The sequence below is a fragment of the Ctenopharyngodon idella genome, chromosome 20 (assembly GCF_019924925.1).
Source record: "Ctenopharyngodon idella isolate HZGC_01 chromosome 20, HZGC01, whole genome shotgun sequence".
In the NCBI taxonomy this organism is placed as follows: domain Eukaryota; kingdom Metazoa; phylum Chordata; class Actinopteri; order Cypriniformes; family Xenocyprididae; genus Ctenopharyngodon; species Ctenopharyngodon idella.
Window position 1 is genome coordinate 11,299,207 of NC_067239.1, and position 22,939 is coordinate 11,322,145.

The 22,939-nt window shown below is 35.1% G+C and overlaps 1 protein-coding gene and 1 long non-coding RNA gene across 3 annotated transcripts in view; one reads left to right on the forward strand and one right to left on the reverse strand.

The window, feature by feature from the left end:
• Window positions 1-22,939, forward strand: part of LOC127502714 (DNA polymerase zeta catalytic subunit-like) — an 845,784-nt gene that overhangs the window by 482,751 nt on the left and 340,094 nt on the right. The window lies entirely within an intron of this gene.
• LOC127502747 (uncharacterized) lies at window positions 18,468-22,630 on the reverse strand. Of its 2 annotated transcripts, none has more exons than XR_007926918.1 (5): window positions 22,301-22,630; window positions 21,874-22,208; window positions 20,690-20,962; window positions 20,367-20,543; window positions 18,468-19,741 (listed from the first exon to the last, which is right to left on the reverse strand). It is a non-coding gene; the product is annotated as an uncharacterized LOC127502747 (long non-coding RNA). The 2 variants fall into 2 exon arrangements; XR_007926917.1 differs by having other exon boundaries at window positions 20,690-20,965.

Below are 22,939 nucleotides of genomic sequence, written 5' to 3' on the forward strand. Positions count from 1 at the left end.
GCAGCATCATGCTGTTATCTTTTCAAAATGGAATTTTAGCTCTTGAATGCAGTGCAATGCAACAACTCATATTATGTGTTATGTGATGTATACAACATATATGTGTGCAACAGCACATATATTATATTATCTCTTAACTGCACAACGGAATAAGAACATAAATACAATGCGAAGAAACTAAGCAATGTCTGCTTGTGTGCAATGCAGTGTAACAGTGCAACGTGTTTTTTTTACACAACAGAATAAGTTATCTTGTATGCAATGCTCTGCGAAAGCACATATGTTATGTGTTGTCTCTTCAGTGCACAATGGAATCAGTTAGACCTTGTATGCAATGCAATGCAATGCAATGCAACACACGTATCTTTGTTAGTTCTTGTGTTACACTGCAATGCAAAATCACATATTATATATTATTTATGAAATACACAAAGGAATAAGTTAGTTCTTGTATGAGATTAAAATAAAATGAGCATATTTCATGTTTACTTTACTGCACAGCGTAAATTCGTGTATGCAACTGGATGCAGCAGCACATGTGTTACTGTTTCAATTTCTTTAATGTACAATGGGAAGTTCTTGTATGCAATCTAATGAAACAGAGCAGTTTTAATATTGTAAGCTTCACTCAAGAACTTATATATGATTCAATACAACAGCGCATATATTTTGTTATCTCGTCAAAGCTTAACGGAATGAGTGAATTCTTGAAACAATGCAATGAAACTCTTCATAACAACTGGACAACAGAATAAATTAGTTTTAATTCTGTTTAACATATTTCTCCTTGTTGATTTGAGGCCAAAGAGTCTTCGATCTTGAACTTTCTAAATATTGCTCAGTGACTCCTTCTGATGTTTAATCAACCATAAAGTAGTTCATATCTTACCTTTTTGACATATTTTTGGCCAAAGATTCATCAATCTTGAACTTTCTATAGGTCCTCATAGACTTCTTTTGATGTTACATCAGATAGACCCTAGTCCATATATGAGCTACTGAACATATTCCAGCCAAAAAGTCCTCAATTTTGAATTTTCTACATATACTGATTGACTCCTTCTGATGTCAGAAAGAGTCAATGAGTATATTGCTCATCAACCATAAAGTAGTCCATAATGGACCTGTTGAACTTTATTCTGGCTCAAGGGTCCTCAATTTTGAACTTTCTATACATACCCATTGACTCCTGATGTTTCATCAACCATACAAAAGTGGATATTTTAACTTTTGAACACGTTTTTGGCCAAAGAGTCCTGAAACTTAAACATTCTTTACATACTCATTACCTGTTTCTGATGTTTCCTCACCCATACAGTATTGCAAATTTGACATTTTGAACATATTTCTGGCCAAATAGTCATCAATGGAAAATATACTGTACACTATGAGTGTACTATACACTACAACTACAACTACAACACTACTAACAAATTTCTGACCAATAGGATCATCGATTTTGAACTTTCTATACATACTGTATACAATGCAATAAAACAGTGCTTCACTGCACAACGGAATAAGTTAGAACTTATATACAATGCAATGAAACTGTGCATGTGTGCTTGTGTGCAATGCAGTGCAACGCATATTCCGTGTGTTAATCTTAACTGCACAGCAGGATGTTGCTTCTTGTATTCAATGCGATAGCATATATATATGTTATTTGTTTTCTCTTTAATGCACAATAGAATCGGTTATCTCTTGTATACAATGCAATGCAATGCTACATACGTTTTATGTTATCTCTTAAATGCACAACGGCTTATGCACCAATGTCTTACTTCAGTGCACAACGAATTAAGTTAGATCGTGTATGTGTTATCTCTTCAATGCACAACGGAATGAATTAGAACTCATATACAATGCAATGAAACTGCATGCGTGCTTGTGTGCAATGCAGTGCAACAGCGCATATTCCATGTTAATCTTAACTACACAACAGAAGAAGTTACTTCTTGTATGCAATGCTCTGAGAAAGCATGTTATGTGTTGTCTTCAATGCACAATGGAAATCAGTTAGCTCTTCTATGCAATGCAATGCAATCTTACTAGTTGAAATTCCAATTTCACATATCAGAAATACAATTCTTACTAGTAAAAACCTTTATTTTTTAATATCAGTAATTACGTGGTTACTAGTGCAAATGCCTATTCCATTTTAGATATCTGAAATTACATTGATATCAGAAACACATTTTCAGATCAGAAATAACAATTGTAACATGTTGAAATACATTTACAGATGTCAAGAATTAACTTTTCAACTAGTGACAATTGAATTCTTGATATCAGGAATTCACATTTTTATTAGTAACAACATAATTAATATCAACAAAGGCAGTTGAAATAGAATACTATAAAAATTTAAATTGTATTATTTTATTAAAATAAAATTACTGACATCTTAAATAATATTATAACTAGCAAAAATACTATTACAGATATCTAGAAATGCCTTTTTTTTTTTTTTACAGGTAAGAATAGCTATGGTAATGACTTAATGAATATTAATGAGACCTGTTTTTTTCTTTAGGCAAAAGATGGAGCAAAAAAATCCATAGAGAGAAACGGCTCCTTTCCAAATGTATTCGTTTAGTTAATGAAATATAAAAATAATATCATGGCTTAATTTTTTCTTTTTTTTTTTCTTTCTTTCTTTTTTTTTTTTTTTTGTTAATTGTTTAAAAAAGTACTGGCCACCGTTTCCTTCAGATAATTAAAAGAAAAAATGAACAAGGCATTCATTTTATCATTTATTTTACCATTGTCATGAATATAAAAAAAAACTCATGTCGTTTTTTCATGTTTATTTTTGTGTTCATTACACTTTCTAATGCAGCAAATAAAAATACAACAAAAACGAAAGATAAAACCTTTTTGTAAACAGTTACTTCTAAATGAGGTGAAGACAAATAATGTGTAATGCGTCAAATAAAGTTTGAACGTTTTGCTGGGCGATTTTTAAATCGTTCCATGACATTTACATAAGGCTATAATACAGAATGAGTCGTCATATTGCGTGCCCAAATTCATGCCGGGGTTTCTCTTTGATTAAAGATGGTGTGTTATAGAACACAGTGCAATGTTATTGGCTGCGAACATTTTTTTACATTAAATTTTATGTAGCCTACACCATGTACACCAACACTTTCATATATAGCCTAATGACGAGCCGAACTATTTGCACTCTCTGCCCAATTCGGCTCGGATTTTCTTGCACTTATTTTCTCCAAGTAAAATATGACGATACACACACACTTACATTAGCCTATCTTCATATAACATGTTGTCAGGGGCTCAATTAAGAGTTTTAAGGGGGGTATGCAGGACATAATTTTGGGCCCCCTTCTTCCAGATGAATGTTTTTTTCCCCTTCTTCTTCTTTTGGCGTTTAATTAGAAATTGAAATAATTTATTAGTTAACATTTACATTATTTCAAGTAGGCCTAACGTCTCCCTCCACCACCGAAACGCGATTGATTTTAACCCTGACATGTACGATCACACCGGTGTGATTAGAACGTTCAGAGCATAATTCAAACGTGCTTTCACTTTGGCTGGAGCTGTAAGAGACAGACTCGCGTAGTGCTTTTCATCACAACTATTCAGTGTTCTCAAATACACAGCGTTTATTTGAAGTTTCAGACATTTAAATAGACATTAAAATGAATGCATTTTAATCCCACGAGGGCACCACTACATAGGCTATTTTATTTATGAAAAATATATATAAACGTTAAGCCAAAACTAATTATAATTTGGCACAAATCCAAATGTTTCCATATTCACGATGTATTTGGATGCTAAACTATATTTATTATTTAAACGCTTTGATTGTACACAGGCTACTTAAAATGAGTAGTGTAACTTTTTACATTTGGTTGACTGTATGTTATTTTGACAATTAACAGGCTGCAATGTCAAGTTAATAAAACTGTTGTGTGTGCGCGAGGCGCCGGCGCGATCACTTGAATTTTCTTATAAAAGCGGAAAAAAACTTAAAATACTCAGACATTTATGGTCACATTTATTTATACGAATCTGTGAAGGGTTAAATAGGCCTATTCTTTTTGCACTCTCACAATAAAAATAAACACTGCTTGTAAAATAAAGAAAACAAAAATAATTTTCTGCCGTTTCCTTTCCGTGAATTTCCGTGAAACCGAAACTTGTCGCATTTTTTTCCTTTCATTTTGGTAATATGTTAATCATTTAAGTGAAATAAATTTCGCGTGTAGACATAGGCTATTTATTCATTTTTTTATGATTTAATCCTATTTTTTCTCCGTTCACAGAAGCGTGTTCTGTTGTTTATTCTGCTATTTGTTAGGCTAAAACGCCTGGGATTTTATTAATGGGTCACAGACCCATTATCCATTTTAATTTCGTTTAATTCGAATTCAATAATCTTGTCGGTTAATGAAAAGATAATGATTACATTGGTTGAAAGTCAGGGGAAAAAAAAACCGAAATGATATTGACAAGGCAACATTTCTAATTTTCGTTTAGTTTGTTTTTCCACTAATATTTATGTTTTCTTATATTTCAGGTTTGTTTCGATTAGCACAAATGTTTTTAATAGTTTTAGTTTTTGTTAGTTAACTATAACAACCCTGCCTGGGCAAAACATCCACAGAACTGCATTACAGTCAATTTTCCAGCTGTTTAAGCCACGGATATTTACAAATATTCACGAATTATTTAATTCCGTCTGGGACACAATCTTAGGCTGGGAGTTTCAGACTCATCGAGGCCAGTAAACCTACAGCTATTGTTGCAAACATAATTTACATTACTTTTAAGAATAATAAATGTTGGAAAAATGATAATAATGTGCCTCTTTTGAGGTATTGTGTCCACTTTCAATTATCAATTTTATTGTGATAAATAGGCCTAGGGTGTTTAAACGACACCAGGCACTCACTTCCACATATTTGACAATCAGAATATATCATATAATTCATGATATAGTTAACAAGTTAGGCCTATATATTCAATATTTTGAATAAAAAGGAAAAATAAAATAAACGCGATACATATTTGCCTGTGTGGCTGAATGATGCGTCGCCAATTAATTAATACGTTCTAAAATAAATAAATAAATGTTCTTAATATCTCAAGCTGGTGGCTACAATAGCATATATAGAGCCCATATAATAGAGACTTCCCCAGCCAACACAACCAAATTCTGTTTTGCACCCACACAGAACACGACACATCCACGACCAACAATCATCTCCAATATTTCGTTTATTTGTAAGGGCCCATTTCGTAAGGAAAACTTCCTTTTAACATCTTCATCCATACTTTTTTTTTTTATTTTTTATTTTTTATTTTTTTTACATTTTTGCCTGTTCCTGACAGGCGCTTGTTTTCATCCATCCTGTTTCTTTTGTGCTGTTAACACGTCATGCGCTGTATTTTGAAGTGAAGAGAGAGCGTGCTCACATTCACTTCTTACATTCTATAATTCACAGATTTAAATTGTAGGCTATTTTACTACAATATTATTATTTAACGTGTTCGTGTATGGCCCATATGCCTGGCATACTCTGCACCCCCCCCTAACGGCGCCCCTGCATGTTGTCGATTTCTTGAAGTATAGGGACTACATTGGACAAGATGTATGATAAAGTCCTATTAACCTCTTTCCCATTCCTTTTGTTGTTTCTCAGCCATTTTAATGTTAAGTTAAATATGACACTGGATCCGATACACTAACCCGTCTGACAGTTGCTTAAGACATAAGCCTATAGCCTATTTGAAAGAAATATTCAATAGAAACATCTCTAACAATTGTAGCGGGTTCGGAGTGAAATAGAAAACGATTTAATGAGAATCTCAATGAATCAGGTTCATTGTTGTTGTTGTTGATGATGATGTTTTACTTTATAACTATAAATGTGCTTACTTAAGACTTAACAACAGTTATATCATAAAATAATTAATGAATGCTTTATTTGTAATCTTTTTCTGTTTTGGAAATGTGTGTCACTACTATTCCATTACATTCTAATCATAAAGTGTTATTTTGGTGATTGTATTTTAGTGGCTCGCAAAACAACACAGAATAGAACGAAATAGAGACTATATGTTATCTTAAAAGAGACATAAAATGGTCTCGTCATTTTAAATGTACAGCAGTATTTTTAATTATGTCTGGAAACTTCACAAATATGTTTTATTGTGTAATGTTAAAAAAACAAACGTAGTGATCTATGAGCATTTCACATATCACTATGTAGCCTTCACTAATAATATGAAACTACTGTCTGTACACTAAGGTTATATTAATGAACATGCATTTATCTCCAATAAAACTGAAAGAACAATGAAACTAAACAAAAGATTAGGATTAAAAGATTCCTTATCCTGTGGGTCCCTCTAGTGGACAACATTAATATCAGAGCCTTAATCTACCAGTTGAAATGGCTGATTACAGAATTTGATTTTAGTCTCACCACTTATGGAGGGCCAAACCTGCAAAAACAATAAATAAATAAATACATGTAGAAATATATGAAGAAATGTAAAAAAAAAAAAAAAAAAAAAAAAAAAAAGTAAATAAATACATATATAAATATACAAGGAAATGTGAAAAAATAAAAATAAATGAAGCTTTGAGGCCACAGTGACACCTTGTGGTGTGAGTAAACGAAACGCAAGCAGCTTCCTTCAGCAAATCTGATAATAGATAATTTGACACGGAAACGCGTGAAATGATCCACTATTAATCAAATTTAATCTAAATGCGCTGGATGGGGCTGATAAGAGCTTGCGTTTATTGTCGATGAGACTCGCACACCAGCTCAGAACGCGGAGTGAAATCAGCGCACATTCGCTGGTCTATGCAAGCATATTAATCAGTGCGTTTGAAACGCGGCAGCAAATACAGTTTAACATATTTCATAGATGCTTAGATTAGAATTATTCGGGATTACATCAAACAAAAGGTGCTCATGTAAACGCAGCTAGTGAGACACGCATCTCACGCCATGCATTGTAGATCCGTACACAGAAACATCATGCCCATTCAAACAGCACCTGTCGTGCCCCCTCAGATTTCTGAGACAGCAACAGACAAACTTTTCTATTAAGAGGTGCTATTTCCCCCTATAAATTGAGGGCCATTCCACCGAATGGGTGACATTTGCTTCTTAAAACTCTTCAAAATTAAACTTTATTTTTTATATTTTTTCAACATTGAATCTAATACTACACATATTTAACTATTCAAAATGTGTATTGGTCAATCTCAGGCAACTTTATTTAATTTTTTACAAGGTTTCTAAGCAGAAGATGAATGCATGTTTTCTCAGTCCTGTTACCAAAACTTGCACTAATATAAAAGCATGCACAAGCATGTTTTCGGATTTCTTTTTTTTTTTTTTCATTCTGCAATGTAAAAAATAAACAGCACGTAACCACTGTAAATGCAAACACTCATATTATATAGTAAGAATATCTCCTGGAAGATTCATGAGAATTCCTGGTGGGCCGCTGATAAATTGGGCCGTCAGTAGCCTGCTTCGACATTAAGACAGTTTGCGGGACGCGCAAAGCACAAGTTCATTTTCAATGAGATACACACGGAAGCCGCAAATCGGTGGTAGTTCTATAGTGGCGAAGCGGCGGTGTGCAAGTGGTGCTCACACCCAAAATCCCATCACACGCGCACACAGCTCTTCATTATTAATAGAGGTTGAAAATGGCCTATATGGCATTTATAAATATTGTGCACACAAAAGTGAGCTACGTGACTCCTCCGCTTTCTCTCTCACACACATAGGCGGAGGGTGAACTTAACTTGAGGTTAAGGAGAAGCGCTTCACCTTTAAAAACACATATTTCAATTTCCTTCTAATAGTTTCAGTTTACGTATACACAGTCCAGCATAAACACTCCTGATAAACCATTTGTTTAATAACAAATGGTTTATCAGGAGTGTTTATGCTCTGTGTAGGTTTTTAGTGGCTGTTTTAGAAAGCGTCTAAGGTGACCAAATTTCTGAAATGGAAACCGGGGACATTTCCTTTTGAGTGTTAAAAATATCACCGAAATCTCATTTGTATGTAGGCCTACTAGCCTAATAATGGACGCTTGGTCAGGAGCCTTTGGCGTCACATTTTAACGCAGTTGGGTACCCCCTTTGCGTCATTTTTCAAAGAGCAGGGCAGTCCGATAGACTTCTATGGAACCCTGAACAGGAGCCTTCGGCGTTGAAATTTGACGTCTTGGGTAAGCACACCGCAGTCCGTTGTCTGCTGTGGATGGGTAGAGACTACAATAAATAAGAATAGATAGGAATAGGATACAATAAATGATCTATGCTGAGGCTGGTCAAATGGCGGCTCCCATATCATCTTTATCTGGCCACCCAACTGGTTTTTAATGTTAAGAAATCCCTCGCAATCTGATATCAAAGTGCCCTCTGCAGGGGCGCTGCTAGCAATTTTGGGCCCTATGAAAGAATATGAGGTTGGGCCGCCTACACACCCATTCCGCACCAAACATACAAACCAACCAAGCTATCCAAAATCTTTGTCTGCAATTTAATAATATGACCTATTACTTTTGCTATTGCTTTTGACCACTAGGTATCAGTATTTAGTCAGAGACCTACCATGGCTGTAGCTAGCAGATGATTTATTACGCAAATGTAATAGAAAAATACAGTACAGTAATCAAATATTCATAGAAAATGCAACATTCTTAAACAAAACCAATTGTTTAGACAAAATTCAAGAAGGTCCATATTTTAAAGCTCTTTCTAACTTGTACTCGGCCTTAAAAGTAACATAGTAACATATCTACTTCATGACAAAAAACGCCAACTTACAACTTATACAGTATAAAGTACTTCATAGATTTCACCTAACTGGACGGAAATTATTTAAAATGGGTTTTTCTTCAGAAACATGCTCACATTGCACACAAAACACTCCAGACACCTATTTACACGCTATTTGGGATTGCACCTCAGTTAAAAAATTCTGGGAAAACGTTACTGACTCACTATCCAACCTTATGGGATGTCACATCCCACTGTCTCCCTCCCTCTGTATATTAGGTGACATATCCATAATCAATTTAAACAGTACAAACAGTCAATTACTCCTAGTGGCTCTAACTATCGCCAAGAAAACTATCCTCATGAACTGGAAATCAAGGAACACCATACACATTACAACTTGGAAAAATTTACTAATAGAGTACATCTCCATGGAAAACTTGTCTACCTCCACTCAAAATAATACATCAGAATTACACCCTTCTTGGTCATCTCTCTTTAACTTCCTACAGTCATGAATCCACCGACCTTCTTTATCTGAAGCCATCCTCAATGGTACACCATCAATATTCACACATGATTGGGGGGAGGGGGGTCAGGAAGAGGTAGCAACACCGACTAATATCAAATATAAATAAAATACTTATAAGATTACATTTAAATCTCTCTCTCTCTCCTCTCTCTTTTTTTTTTTTTTTTTTTTTTTTTTTTTTTTTTTGCTGTTTCTGGACCCTGGTTGGCTGTGGCATACTAGTCCCTGACATGTGCGGTTTTGATTAGGTGTGGGTGGGTGTGATGTGGGACCGGGGGCCTTGGGCTTTCGCCCTCCAGCTTGTACTTTCACCTGGGATTTCTTGTCTCTGGCTGGCTCAGCACTTGTCTCGCTGTTTTAATGCTTCACATATTAGATGAGGTGCACACACACATTCATTTGGAACATAAAATAAGTTTAAAGCAGGAGGGGAAGGGAGAAAAAAAAAAGAAAAAAAAAGAAAAAAAAAAAAAATGCACACACATAGGATAAGTGTGGCGTGGGCGTGGCGGCCTGGGCTTTGCACTGGGCTGGTTCCATGCTGCACGCCATGCTTTTTTAACGCATTATACACTAGTTCACAAACATATTATGAGTATAACAATGAAAGCAGCCATATTTATTTAAAAAAAAAAAAAAAAAAAAAACACAGACAGGGTAAGCGTGGCATGTGTGGGACGGATGGGGATGGATTTTGGGACCCTCGGCCCCGCAGCACCGCACCTTGATAGCTCGTTGCAACATGACACTGACGGGGGTCTATCCTATGCCATGGCCATGAGGGGAATAGAGGCAGCTTTATAATATCTTATTATTAATAGCTGTATCAATATTACCATTATTAATACTATTATTATTATTATTATTATTATCACTGCCATTGCAACTATTACTATTATCATTACTATTAATGGCTGTATCAATATTACCATTATTAATATTATTATCATTATTGCTATTACTGTTATCTTTATTTTTCCTCTTCCTGATCCTTTAACCTCCCCCTCATTCCGGATGAAATGAGTATATTTCTTAATATTTATCATTACTACTGCTGCTAATACTATTATTACTATTTGTCATTTCTTATTAATTGGATTTATCATTACTATTATTATTATTGTTATTATTATTATTATTATTTATTATTAATACTGTTGCTATTGTCACCTTCCTCATTTTTTGCGTGTGATACTATTATTATCTTCATCATTGTTTCCTCCTCTTTGATATATATTTTTTCTTAACTCTGGTTATGTCTGTTGTACTTTCCTACATGCTCTTTATTCATATATTTCCACTCCCACACCCAGTTACACTTAGTTACACACACACACACACACACACACACACACACACACACACACACACACACACACACACATACCCAAATCATACTGGCTGGTATGTATGTTTTGTTGGTCTTTGTATTTTGCATTTAATTTCTTTTCTGTAAATATTGTAATTGTCTGTTTGCATAATAATAAAAAAAAAAAAAAAAAAAAAAAAAAAAAGTAACATAGTTCTTGTAGTTGTTTAACTATAGCATTTGTTACAATAAGGATATAATTACAAGTAAGACCATATGGCTCCTCATTACCATTTTCTCTTTCTTTCTTTTTATCTAACATTTATGAAAAATAGCAATACGGTTAGAAACTACAACATGCCAGTTGTAAATCTTTACTGAGAAATCTATTCCCTTAACAGATTATCTATTATAAATTCTTCAACTAGTCCAAATTTGCCACAATAAATACAATAGAATGTGATAAATTCTAGTAAATGTGGTCATCATGATTTTAAAAAGCTTGCAGGATAATGTTTTCCCTTCTTTTCATCAGTCATTTTAGTGGCTGTTTTAGATCATGTTCGACTTTCTCCGTAGCGTTTTACTATATTCTCAATAGAATCCACTGACTGTTACTACTAATAAAACCGATCTCTGGGGGCCCCAAAAGTGCGTGGCGCGATCGCGATCCCAAGGTCCATTGCGATTTTCCACTCGGTAAGTAGAAAAGTTAATTAATAGAGATCGAGACTATTCTTAAATTTACACAATAAAAACTGTTGAATCAGGACAAGAAGTTGTGTTTAGAACTTTTAGAAGTGTAAGGTAGCAATTTATTAGGACGGTAAATGATAGAAAACTTTTTTATATATATATCTAAATAACTTGCTGCACCAAATGTGCAGTAGGCTAGCAAAGTTAGCTAATTAAATTCAAGTTCATTTTTTTCGCATATAATCATGAAGGTACAATCATGGGGAATACAAGATTTTCAGTACTGATGTGTTTCCAGTTACCTATATTAGCTCAAAACTATTAAGCCACTTTAGCCAACATTGTAAATGGTCAGGTAAAAAACAGTGTTGCCAGATTGGTTTGTTTTCCAGCCCAGTAATTGTTTAAAATCCACGAATAATTTTATAATAAACACCTAAATATTATCTATAATAAACAGTAGAAACAAATTCATAACAACAACATTATTGTGTCTCAGCACAATTTCTCACTATGAAATAAATAATTTAAATGTTCTTTCAGAGGTTATAATGGAGGCTACGTTGAACATTGCAACTTTTCTATTTCTTTCTTTTGTATTAAAATAACAAAATTCCACCTGCCCAAGCCCATTTATTCACACATGGTGCAACCCAAAATCAACCAAATGGGTGGAAAACTGTCCAATCTGGCAACATTGATGAAGAATACTGGTGTAAAGTGTAAGGCATAGGTGTCAAACTCAGTTCCCGGAGGGTCACAGCCCTGCAGAGTTTAGTTCCAACCCTAATTAAATGCACCTTACTCAGCTAATCGAGTCCTTCAGGCCTATTTGAAACTTAAAGGTATGTTTGTTGGAGCAGGGCTGCGGCCCTCCAGGAACTGAGTTTGACACCTCTGGTGTAAGGTGTTCAATTCTTAATATATTTTTTTTCTCTCTCATCAGGTCTTTCAAATTTGCCTGCTCTTTATTCTAAACCCCGACCACACATACAGACAAACACACACACTCACACAATAAAGGCTCTTTTAAGAGCCACGTCTGTCCTGTTTACCTGTCTGTGCTGTAGTTTACTTGTCAGTCTCTTTTTAGCTCTCTCTATATCTTTATTTCTATTTTCATCTTTATTTGTTTTATTTGACCATCTCTCCAGTTCTCTTAATAGTTCCTAAAAATCCTCTTTATTGTAACACTTTGTCCATCTGTTGTTTGTTTTTGTGTATATTTCTTGTCTAGTCATGACAAGGCCCAAATTCAGGTCCTGCCCTTCTTGCCAGACTCCCAATCAGGCAAGCAGGAAAACCTGTCATGTCTGCTTTGGAAGCCTGTCCACCAAAAAAAATAAAATAAAAGAAAAAGTGGCGTCACTGGATAGCCAGTGGGGGAAATCTGTCATTAAAAGCAGAAATGATGGGCGTATAATTGATTCTGCCTGTACTGCAGTAAGTAAAATAGTTCATATTTCATAAATTAGTGTGAAGTGAAACTGAAAGGCCATGTTTTTCACATACTGAATATCATACTATTACTAATATGATCTGGCCTTTACAAACATAGCCTTATTTCATACATGGAAGAATCCATCTTTACTTATAAATTTTGCTAAAGAGTTACAAAATTGTGTTCTGTGTCAAGTATTAAGTAAGTCAATGGCAGAAACTCTAGCAGTACCTCTGGCCTTATATTGACCATCGATTGTATACAGTTCAAGAGTAATGTGTCTTCTAAAATAATCTTAATGAAACAGGTTATGGCTCATTTTCTTGCATTTCAATGCAATGGATTAGTCCATTCCATGACCCAATACAATGTTGTCAAAGTTCAACTGCTGTCTTGCAAGCAGCATGGAAGTTCATGTCAGTGATGTCCAGTGTTGGGGAAAGTAATGCATTACAATATTGCATTACTCCCTAAAAAAGTAACTAAATGCGTTACTTAGTTACTTTTTATTTGCATTACTTTTTTCACCTGGGCTTGCTTGTTTGTTTTTAATAACAACAAAAAAATTATATTTTGGCAAATGTTTAAGGCCCTTTCACACCAAACATGAAATTAATAAGCCTCAGGCAGAAGGAAATGCATATTCATTCCTGTACAGTGGAGGGCGTAAATGTGAGTAAATGTTCACATTTAGTCTAGAACAGGGGTGGCTAACCCTGGTCCTGGAGAGCCTCAGTCCTGCAGAGTTTAGCTGATAAACCCTGATAAAAACTCACCTGCCTGTAGCTTTCTAGCAACCTTTCAAACCTTGATTATCTTGTTCAGGTGTGTTTGATTAGGGTTGGAGCTGAACTCTGCAGGACTGTGGCTCTCCAAGACCAGGGTTAGCCACCCCTGGTCTAGAACTACAACAACCATCATGTTTACACAGCGCACACAACACCTCTTTAGCACTTTATTTCTCTCAACATTAGGACAGGAGAGCTGTCAGTCAATAAATGTGAAAAAGTAACTTGTGTTACTTATTTGAAAAAGTAACTTAGATATTTTGTTATAAGCTCCCTCATCTTGGCAGTAAATAATCCTCTGAGGTAGCCTGTAGAAAAACTGGTGTGAGGTCGATGGTCAGTACTCTGATTTAAATAGCGATGAGGTAGAGGCATTGGGAAGAGCTAGATCTGGCAGGCATCCCCTTGAAGCCTCTGGTCTTGCATCCTGAGGATGAGACAGAAAAACAAACAGAAAGGTATTGGTGTGGGTGCCATTCACTTAAAAAAAGAGTTATAGTATGTAAAGTGTGTGTGTGTGTGTGTGTGTTCTTGTATACATGGTTGTATACAAGGACACAAACGTGTATAATGACATGGGTATTACAATGTAAACATGATTTATGAGGACACAGTAAACAGTGTTTTTTTTTTAATTAAAAAATGCAGACAGTTTCCTGTGATGGGTAGGTTTAAGCCAGGCACACACTTAACGATTGTAAGGCTGATTATGACTGTAATTTGATACTTACGACTGATCATGCCCAAGTGTGTCAAGTCATAGACAGTTACGTTTAGTCAGTGTTTACAGTTGCGTTTAAATTCCATGTGTAAGTATTTAAATGTGCTTTAGTCGAAGAAAACAGTCTTTGTGTGTTGAGCTCAGAATGTTTCAGCTAGTTGTTAAGTGTGTCCCTGGCTATAGGGGTAGAATATACAGTTTACTAATGTAGAATATACAGTTTGTACAGTATAAAAAGTCTATGGAGAGTCCCCATATATATACGTGTGTGTGTGTGTGTGTGTGTGCGCACGTTTTTGTGACATATCAGGACACAAATTTGTATAATGACATGGTTATGACATAGGTATTACAAGGAGAGGGTGACTTATGAGGACATTACCCCATGTCCCCGTTTTTCAAAAGGCTTATAAATCATACAGAATGAGTTTTGTGAGAAAGTAAAAATGTGCACAGTTTCCTGTGATGGGTAGGTTTAGGGGTAGGGTTGATAGAAAATATGGTTTGTACAGTATAAAAACATTACGCCTATGGAATGTCCCCACAATTCACAAAAACAAATATATGTGAGTGTGTGTGTGTGTGTGTCTGACTGAAAGTCTTGAGTCTGGTTGTAAACTGAGTGTGTCTAAATTTGGAATGCTTGGAAGACTATTCCATAGTTTCGGAGACAAATGGGAGAACGATCTACCCCAACTGTATTTAGAATATTATATTAAGATCTTGGAATTTTGTGACTGAAGTGGACACAAGGGATTGTAGGTAATGAGGAGCTGGACCATCCAGTGCTTTTCAAGTAATTAATATCATTTTAAATTAGTTGACAAGCAGCCAATGTATTGACAATAAAATGGTGCTGATGTGATCATATTTTCTGTTTCTAGTAAGTGCTCTACACTTTGAACCAGCTGAAGCTTATTGAGCCTGCAGGACCTCCACCCAATGCATTACAATAGTAGCAGCGATTCATCCCCCAAAATTTTTCAGCATCTGAAACACTAAGCATGTGTCATAATTTAGCAAAAGTTCTAAGATGGAGAATCCTGTTGTACATGTGCTGGAAATGTGATTTTCAAAGGACAGATTGCAGTCGAGCATAAGATCTGTGTTCTAAACTGTTGTGGATGACTTAACAATACATCCACAGAGAGGCAAATTAATCACCTTGCTTTTGGAGGTTTTTTGGACCAATAATTAATACTTCTGTATTGCCAGAATTTCTTAAATAGGATGATGCTGGAATTTGTTCAAGCATTGTCTTGCATTGAAGATGAGAGCAGTGACAGCAGTGATAATAAAATGCATGAGGAAGATCAGAGACAGAGAAGAACAGTAATAAATATTAGGGAAGAGGAGAATAATGAAGAAAGGCAATGGGATCAAGATGCAGCCACTATCCTTATCCCTGAGTCTGTAGAACTGCCAGATCTGCTTGGAACACAACATGATAACATGCTGAAATTTTTAAACTTATTTTGCTTCTGCAAGTCAGATATAGCCACTTTTCAACTAATCTAAGAGTGTTTTTTACTCCTAACAAATAGGAGATTTTCCTCAACCCACTAATATAACTAATCCCTCAGTTTATCAGAAACATTTTGAAATCACTAAATTTGAAAGTACATGGCTTTCAGGAACTGTATAGAAAATTGTAATATTAAAAGTAACTAGTAACACTAGTAACTAAAGCTGCCAGACCTTGCAGTTGAGTAAAAAGTACAATATTTCAATCTGAGATGTAATGTTGTAGAAGTATAAAACTGTGAGTCCAAGTACCTCAAATTTGTACTTAAGTAAATTACTGAGTAAATGTACAGTTACATTCCACCACTTGGGTTAACCAGAATTAATGCTGCTTTAACAAGCATCGATAAATGTCATCTCTTTAATTTAAACCCAACAGTGATCTTGATTTTTGCTCTGTGTTCTAATGACATTATGTGCACTTATGATATTTTACAGTGGCAAAACCTGGGATGACACATGGGAGCCTGCCAGCAAATTCCAACACATTGTGCCCACATCCCAACCAGCTTTCAGCATGACAACATAGTCACCATAAACACCTGGACTCATCAAGCACCCTTCAATGCAGTTTATTTTTGAGTGTTTTTGCTTGCTGTTCTTCAGTAAAGTTTTTGCACAGTACCCAGTCTCTTTTACTGTTTATTTTCTTACAGTTGTCTTTTTAAAAACTTTTTGCATTTGTCATGAACTGCTTAACAGTGTACCTTGCAGGATCATAAGTTTGTTGTCCATGAGCATAAGCTCATAAATACCAAAAAATACTCCAAAAGCTACTAAAATGTCACTCAAATGTTGTAGTCCTGTTTGAAGTGTTTGATTACAATATTAGATATGAATTACTTTAACATTTATAATTATAATTGTAATTACCAATTTATATTTTCCTTGCATTTAGTTTAGGTTTTTTTTTTTTTTTTTTTTTTTGGCTATTTCTTTAAAGGGAAGAAAATATATTTCCTGATGGCAGACTTGCATCTCCTGGTTTGTAAAAAAAAAAAAAAAAAGAAAAAAAAAAGAGAAAAAGGCTTTAAAACGTTTTTTATTTAAAGCCTGTTGGGTCACATATCTGTAAATGTTACAGAAGTATTTTATGTTTAATAGATTAACTTACCTCTGTTAAAAATTACTGCACGCTAGAATAACTATCACAGTAATTTTCTTTTTGTAATAAAAAATGAAATATTTTGATATATTGTATTATTTATTTCACATACAGTGCACAGCTGCAACAATTATTTAATATTAGTTACCCTCTGCTTCATGCCATGGAAACCAATTGACCTTGGAAAAAATGTTTCACTGTAATCTGTTAATCATTTATAGTGTGTTAGCAATCTAGAAAAAGTGTAGTAAAGAAACAAAAGGGCCGTGTAGACCTGCCAATCACATCTAATTCCATGATGCCCACAAGTCAACTCAACGGGAAAGACTAGAAGGGATACATGCGCACATCAATATTGCGTCATTTAATATTTATTTATTTAATTAATTAATTTAATAACTGTATTTGCAGTATTGTAAGGGTAGGTTTAGGGTTGGGGGTAGGGGTAGGTGTTAATAAAACACAATTTGATAAGTAACAAGTTGAATTTACCGTTATTTACCCTGAAACTTTGCATCACTTCCGGCCGTAGCTGTACTGTAATTACCGTATATGGACAAGTATGACGTGACACAGCTCTAACAGGACACGCTGTGATTGGAGTAACTTTTACGCCAAAATAAAAAGCGATTAATGTTGCAAACAATGTTTTGATGTCTTTATTGCGTCAGTAATACTGTCATTTATCAATGAGGTATTGTTATGTTGAAAGAAATGACCCGTTTACAGAGATCCTAACCCTAGTGTAACTTTAATCAACTACAATTTACAGCGCCATTTTTTTCCGTTCTGTTGAATCAGTTTAAAAACATTTAGTAATTAAATTAAATAAATACAAACTTTAATGAACAAAGGGGCATCTAAATATGTTCATTGTACAAACCGGTACAAACCTCTATGACATATTTGAGAGTCAGAATGAAATTTGGTATTTTACTGTGAGCACTTTTTAAAATGCTTTTATAACGCCTTTCCATGCATGTCAGAAATCTCTGTTCAACATTATTTAGTAAACATAGCATAAATAGTTGTCCTACCAATTTTCTTTTTGATATGCTTACCAGACTTTGAGTTACAGCCATATGAAATGTGCATTTTTTTGCTCTTCCAGGGGCCGCTACCGGGTCCCTGGGGGAGGAAGGACAGTAAAACTTACACAGATATGCTCTCTTCATCATGAACAACAAACTGTTGATTCGCATTTATATCTGAATATTGTTTTCTTTTCCCCCTTTTCTATATTTACATCATGCTTGTGTTATGTTTTGCTGATATTGTGAGACTCTGAATACAGTAACATAGGCACAGGATGGTGGAAAAGTCATAAAATTCACACAATAAAAAGAATCACAGTATAAAAGACAACAATAGTTCATTATTGTCTCAAATGTCATTAATATGACTAAAAATGTTTATGTAAAAGAAGCATGGTAAGTAATTACAAGTTTTTATTTTCTACAAAATCATGAAATTAAACAAACTCATAAGATGGTATAGTGCATTTTTTATTTTCAAAACAATTAACATAATTTATTATACAATACACCGTGTAAAACATTTTATTGTAGACTACAAAATAGTATAAAGATACTTTATAAAATAGTATAAAGACAAAAGGGATTCAATAGAAATAAAAAGGGACTTCAAAATTGCTATCATCATGCTGTTTATCAGGTCACAGCTGATGAAGCTACACAAGCGGTGAAATATTTTGAGCACCACAGAATCAAATCAGTTGACTCCAATACTTTTACTAGATGACACATAAGCAGATGTAATATCATATTGGGAAATAATAATTCCTCCTTATCATAATGGTTTTCTTCCTCATAATTTGCTTCTTCTGTCTCTAAACAGGTTTCAGTTGTTATATAACACCCTACAGTTAAAGTACACTCTACACTTTCACAGCCACCAGCTGAAGTTCTAACATTTCATTTTCCCCTGTGAATCATATAACCTTAGATTATTATTACTCATGCAAGATTATTATTAATTATTTTGTACACAACCTAGACTAATGACTATTTTCATAATAAATTAATCTGCTATTTATTTCTCAACAAATGAAGAGATTGTTTGGTTTGTAAGAAAGTATGAAAATAGTGAGAAATGCAGACACAATTACACACGACCCAAAAAGATACATTGATAAAAGCTGTGAACAATTCAAACCTCAAAAATTATATATATAAAAAATACATGCTGGAACCATTAAATGTTTTCGCATGAAAATTATTTGGCAATTCATTTTCTGCCAATCAACTAATTGTACTGTTGAGAGGTTACTTTTGCAACAAAATGTCATTTTATAAGCTCTCCATGTGCTGTCAAATGCATTTTTTTCTCTCTGAATTGCAGTGGAGTATAAGTAAAAATTTGGATGAGAAGAAACAAATCATACCTAAAATCTCTAAGTACCATACAATACTTTAATGAATGCACTTAATTTCCACCACAGACTGGTTCTAGAGGCATGCATGCACACATTTCTATGTATGTGAAAGAAGAGGTTCACTTTTGGTTCCATTTATAAAGGTGATGAAAAGCAGATTTTATTACATTCTTTGTATCCAGAGTTAAGGTCATTGTCCAGAACGATGAAAGGTGTCACAGTCTTGTGGATTACAGTCCGTCATCAGACATTTCACAGTCACTGTCGTACTCATCAGCTGAAGCACTGTACAAAAAGTTGATGTTCCCTTCTCCAGACAAAACTTGCAGATAACAGTCTCTTGCTTGCACCTTCATTTCTCTGACTTTATGTTGCTTTCTGAGGATGTTGCTCTGTAGAACTTTCAAACCCTCTTCACTTAGGCCACAAGGTGAATCTTAAAAGAGGAACAAAATAACATTGAGCATGCCTTAGAAACTTTATAAACAGACATCATTGTTGTGTATATTTATTAGGGCTGCCCCCAAACAGTCAACGAAATGTTAGTCAGTCAGAATAACCATAGTTGGACAAATTATGATTGTTTTTTTTTTTTTTCCTGCAAACAACACAACCAAACAAAGTCACAGGACTTAGTAACAATCAGACAGTCACGGACAGATATTATGGATTACACGGCTGGTCCTCATGTTCACTAGATAGTAAATGTCAGGAAGGAAATTCATAGTTTGAGCATTGTGAGGGCATCAAGGACAAGAAAACAACATTCTCTACTTTCAGCTACCAGTTGGAGTGAGATTCAGGCCAAGTGTAATGACTTATAGAGCTAAAAAGCCACTTATCGTTCAATAAAATGTTTTCATTACTAGGCTACTTACTTCAATGATTAGAGAGGACATGTCCTATATGTAGTTATGGGAATATGCACTTTAGTAGATTTTAGTTAACAGATCACTCTTACTAACTGTATAATAAAAATATTCTGACAGTTGTGATGGAGTGCAGGGAAATCTAAGGTCAGAGCAACCCTAATGTTCATGCCATTTCTTACAAATACATACTTCTCATTGTCTCACTGGCAAACATGCGGGACAGCTCTCTGAGGGTATCAGCACGAGTTGAAAGAGATTTCCAGTGGTGGTCCATCTCTGCAACAAGAATCTTCTGCTCCTCCTCAAGTCTCCTTACTGACATGATGATGTCAAACACTCTTCTCTTTGTCCTTAGATCGACAGAGTCTGGAATGCATTTATGAGAAAGACTTAAGTCATATGTATCAAACATCAACCTGGAGTCACAGAATGACATTTGAAGCATTATGGGTTATGTGTCATAATGTATGTATCAGATTTGTCAGAAGCAGTCAACAGACTAGTGTACACACCAGTGTGTGGTAGCTGCCATGGCCAAGCTGTCTCACCAGACAGAATGGTTTCCAAGCAAAGACATTCTGTGCTTGGAACCATTCTGTTGTATTTCTCCACAACAGATGTCAGGATCTCCTTCTCCTCCCTGATCTTGCTGCGGATTCTGGCATGACCTTTGTTCTCATCGGTATCTTTATAGAGACGCTGGGAACATCTCTTGATACTCGCTACCAGGACCTCAATTCTGCTGGCCAAGGCATCAGCATCATTTGTGGTTGTTGTTACTGTTGCTGCTGAGAAGAAATAGGTAGTTTGCAGTTTAAATTACAATAACAGTAACAATTACATTTATTTGTGCACTGTAAAACCAAACAGTGAAATTAATTAAATGAAAATGAGTTTGTTTCACTCAAATAATAATAGAAGTTCTTTGCATTTAATAGAAAAAAAGTTTTGTGAACCCAAAATTTCATTGTAGTAAGCATAACTTAATATGATTTAGTTTAATTGCAGCAGATTTCTAATTCCCAGCATGCTTTGTGTCAGACAGTATAAATAAATGTTGAAATAAAGTGTTATTTTGTGTGTTTTTGCAGATTAACATAGGTTATTCTTTAATATTGTGTTATGTTGGGATTTACAGGGGGCTCTGTTATGTTAGTTCTGTAGGGTTACCACTGTGGTGAAGAATAGAGCCTGTGGTTGGGTTGAGGATGGGCTGCTAAACATTTTAAACCACATGTACTGTATGTTTGATTATATATATATAATGACAGTCTCTTTGATAGTTATAATAGCATGTGTTATTTGCTATCAAACATTTAACCAAGATCTGAATGTGTAAATGAGCTGTTTGTAATTAACACTATGATGAGTGGGGCGAGGCTGAGAACTGTGGGAGCGATGGGATGTCGGTGATTCTGAACTTAAAAAATGAGTTTACTTAAATATTTTGAGTATTCTGAACTTATTGAGGTTTAACAGTAATCATTTCCTCACTGTCTGCCCACTCCTTTACATCACTGACCCAGTCTTCCAATTGGCTCTCTATCACTGCCAATTGGGCTTTCAAGGACTCTAGGTTTTGTAACTGGCTTTGCAGAGCTTTTCTGGTCGACAATGACAAGCAATCACAGAACCAAGAAACAAGAACCAAATGTTCAATGCACAGCTTCGTACACTGTAAACACACAATACTGACCATCTAAAACAAATTCTACTGATGTCATTACTTTCTGACATCGGCGAGTCAGTGAAATTGCCAAATTGTTGAACTTTTGCTGATTCCAGCGCATGGCCATGAGAGTCAGCATGTCTGTGCGTCCTGCAAACACAGAATATATGATGTTACCATATGATGTATAAAATATGATGTTATTACGTGATTATGTAACTAGAGCAGTATGTGGTCATCTTATCTGCTTTTGACATGTGTTTTGTCGTCACTGCAATCCTAGAGAGGAAGGCATTGCACTGTTCCACCTCCTCCCCTAGCGTTAATCCAGCCCTATCCTGATATGCCCCATTCCATTTCACCTGAGTAAGAACATAAATAAATAAAGAACCAGATGTTTGCAGATGTTCGGTTTAAGATAATGTGGTTCTATCACATAGCAACATTTCCTTACCTCACATTTAAAATCATGGGCTTTGGCACGAAATACTGAAAGGAATGGCTTCATGTTAAGAAGGTGCTGGAGCTCTGGACAGCTTTTTGCAGCTCTTTGCAGGTAGGGCCAATATTTGCAGGTCACATCCATACAAAAAAAGTGACTTGCCTACTGGCCAGCTTTTCTTGAAGGTAGGGGGGATAGGCAAAAATTTCACCCCTGTACATATTTAAAGCACAGAGCAGCACTCCGTGCCGACAAACCGCAAGCTCCAATCCCTCTTCGTCTACCTTGCTGGCAGATCTTTGTGAGGTCTCTCTGGCTGCTGACCACTCCCCTCCCCAAACACCTCTCCCACTGACCTACAATATGGATAATGGTCGATGAAAACAAGACTCTTCTAAACAAACTCTTCAGTAAGAGGTTACTGTAGTACTGTAGTTTTAATTATCATCATCTACACTTTTACATGTTTGGTTGTGCTGTGAATGTGGTCCACAAATCTTGTCACATCTTCATCCTTGGCTATAAAGACCCCTTCAAAAATGGCCTGTTCCTCAGATCTAAAAAACAAAACAAAACAACAACAACAACAACAACAAAGGTACAGAACAATTTATGATAACTTATTAGAGTTGTCAAAAGTACCAACTTCAA